Genomic DNA, 3,678 nt, shown 5'->3' on the forward strand with positions numbered 1-3,678 from the left:
GGATCAATGGGCCAATGCCAACTGTGTGGGGTGCAACAAGGCTAAGTGTCAAGTCCTGTACTTGGACCACAACCCCGTGCAGCACTACAGACCTGGAGCTGAATGGCTGGAAAGCTGACCTGCAGAAAAGGACCTGAGGGTGTTGGTTGACAGCCTGCTGAATATGAACCAGGAGTGTACCCAGATGACCAAGGTGGTAAATGGCATATTGGCTTGTATCAGAAATTGTGCAGCCCACAGGACTAGGGAAGTGGTTGTCTCCTTATACTCAGCACTGGTGAGGCTGCACCTCAAATAGTTTGGCCCCTATCTACAAGAAGGACAAGGTGCCAGAGTAAGTGCAAAGAAGGGCAATGAAGCTGGGGAAGGTTCTAGAGAGCTGAGGGAACAGGGGTTGTTTAGCCTGGAGAAAAAGAGGCTGAACATTACTGCTCTTCACTGTTACCTGAAAGGAGGTTGTAGTGCAGTGAGTGTTGGTCTCTTCTCCCAAGTAACAAGCAATCAGACAAGAGGAAATGACTTTGAGTTGTGCCAGGTGAGGTTTAGGCTAGATATAAGGAACTATTACTTCAATCAAAGGATTGTCAAGCACTAGAAAAGGCTGCCCAGGGAAATGGTGGAGTCTCCATCCCTGGAGATCTTTACAAGACTGTAGATGTGGTCCTTAGGGGTGTGGTTAAATGTTGGACTTGCTAGTGTTAAGTTTATGATTGGACTTGATGATCTTGCTGGTCTTTTCCAACCTAAACAATCGTGTGATTCTGTTTCATTCATTTTTTACACAACAGGACACAAATAAGCAAAAACTCTTTCTGTTTTGGTTTTTTTTCATTTTGGAGAAGTTTTCTTCTCCCTGTTCCACTGGCAGTTCCTTTAGAAATGCTTAAAATGTTGTTTGGCCTTTTTACTTTTCGAACAGAAAATACTATCCTAAAAATGTAATGATGAAAAATCAGCAAATTGCAAAAATAATACCTCAGATTTTTGGTTATAAAAATTATTTCAAATACGTTGACAAAAGACGCATTTTGGACACACTTTGACATTTACAATGTAATGTGCTGTCTACTAGCAGTTTTTTCCCCTAAGAGTCCTTCCTTACACAAGCACTCCTGTGAAATGATACTGAACAAGGACAGGCTCTTGAACATATCTTAGATGGCCACTATATTTATACATAATATAATAATAAGAGCAGCAGAAAACAGTAGTGTAAACTTCAGACACTTTTTCAGTTTTTTTAAAATAGAATTTACAATAAACTTAACAATGAGAGAAACAGCCAACATAAATACCTTCTGAAGTGTACTCCTGGCAACAAAAAGTGTTTAATAACTTGGAAGCTGTCTAAAAGCTGAAGTCTTGCCAATAATTTCATCTTAACTCTCGCATACAGCAAGTGATAACAATTTTAAATTGTTTATTATATAGTTTAAATAAAATTTTAGGACAATATTTAAAAATAGGTAAAAAGAATAACTGTTTCCATAACATTCTGATCTTAAAGGTCCTTTCCAACCTAAATGATTCTATGATTCTTCAGTTTCTTCAGACTGCAGTTCATACTCAAATACACATCTGTCCTGTTTGAACTGTCATTGAAAACTTCTGACACAGAAGGTCTAAAGTCGTAAAACTGAAAAAAAAATTAGAAAGATTGAACATATTGCGCTTTAGTGCTTTGTGAGAAAGCAGTTGTATTTTCCAACTATCAGCATGTTTCCTAGATGACACAAAGACTAAAATTACGCATAATGACAATAGCTCAGGTACTCACAACAGTGATGCTCTTATGCCCTTAATTATACTTTGAACTTTTATAAAAGTAGCCCTTGCTGGACAAATCTGAAGGAATTCAACAGCAAAAGAGATTTTTTTCTGAATTTCAGAAATCTCTGCAACGAATGTAGTGCATTTTTAATCTAGTTGCCATTTCATAAAATGCACACTGTTTGATAACATTTGTTTTAGTTGGAGATGGTGGCATTTTTACTTCACATCATTATCAGCATGGATATTACTGAACAACAAAATTATGTTTTTCTATTTGCAGTATATTTTCATGGTACAGTATCTGGTGAGAGCACAGGACTAAATAATATATATGTTACAGACTTTGAGAAAGCATTCTAAAGGTTTTCTTTGCATTGTGGAAAAACAGCAGCAGAATTTTCTTTTATTTATTTTGACCGTTATGCTTATGAATGGTTTTGCCCGCTATCTAAATTGCCTAGAAGTATTTGCAATGAAAGAATAAGGAAAATTTAATTCCCTATTCATATCAGTCTGTCCAAGCATGTAAACTACTATCTTTCTATCTTACTTTTAATACTCACTAAACTTGTTACCTACATTCAGAAGAAAGAAAATATCTTTCTTTTGAAGGTGCAAATGAAGACATATGATCTTGTCACGAAAAAGCATTCCTTGACAAGAATTTTTTTTAAAAAAACATTCTAAAGAAATGTTTCATTAATTTACAGTAATTAAAAAACACTCAGTAGTTTGGATATCTCTGCTGCTGCAGCTTTTAGTATCCCCATATTTCAAACAGATTTCATTTTCTAGATAACAAAGTTCCATAGCAAGATACTGCTAGAATGTTTCATATAAAATATACTGCAGCAGATACAGATTAAAATAAAAGCTGTTACAGTTGGAGTAAAATAGAACTAACATACAATATTACAAACTTATAGAAAGTATTAACGTTACTCAGACCTTTGCAGTGGAAATATTTTTCCAGAAGTGCTGTAGTGACATAGCTAGAATTTTAATTCTGTTAAGATTCACTATTTTAGCACCTGGATTTTTACATGCTTTGTAGGAGCACAAATGAGAATCCAGAGGGATCCTGAAGATTCACAGGAAGCACAGCAGAGTCTTGGGACAAACTGCTTGGCCATTGAAAGAGTCATCTGAAATAAAATGTGGAAGTAGATGCACTTGGAATCTGAAATTTTTACTTCAAATAAAGTGTAAATTAGAGAAGGGGCAATGCCATTTTGAATCAGAGTCTACAAATGCAGTGTTCATATTTTCAGCAACATGATATTTTAAAAGATGTATGATATCAAATTGAAAACTTTTGTCTTAATAAGGTCAATTATTTCCTGTTGGCTATGTAGACCTCCTCTCCTATGACACCAAATTTATATTTTCCAAACCCAAAATTATTCCATACCAAATTTATCTTTTCATTTCTCTGAACAGCTCTTATGTAATGATTTCACAGTCTACAAAACCAAAATCTGCACAAAGTAATATTCTGTTGGTTATGTGAGCATTCAGAAAGAAATATATTACCTATCACATCTTCATTTGTGGATCTCACAATTTATAAGTAACATTCGTTCTGCATTTTGTTTCTAAAAATGGCTAGTGTTCCCATAATAACACTGCCCCTGGTAACTTTTAGAGCTCTTATATACATGGAAATTATTTAAAACATTCACTGGTACTGGATGTTTATATATTTATGTATTTGATGCATGGAACACAGATATATTTCTTTTATATTTAAATAATCAACATCCTCCCAAATCAGAAAGTATCTTCTATGGCTTTCTACAAGAGAAAATAAGAAAAATAAACAATTTCCACTGTATAAATATTATGTGAAATAGTTACAGTAAAATTCATCAACATTGTTTATTCTGTCACTCTGGATTTAATAAC

The sequence above is a fragment of the Phaenicophaeus curvirostris genome, chromosome 3 (genome assembly GCF_032191515.1).
Source record: "Phaenicophaeus curvirostris isolate KB17595 chromosome 3, BPBGC_Pcur_1.0, whole genome shotgun sequence".
Lineage (NCBI taxonomy): Eukaryota > Metazoa > Chordata > Aves > Cuculiformes > Cuculidae > Phaenicophaeus > Phaenicophaeus curvirostris.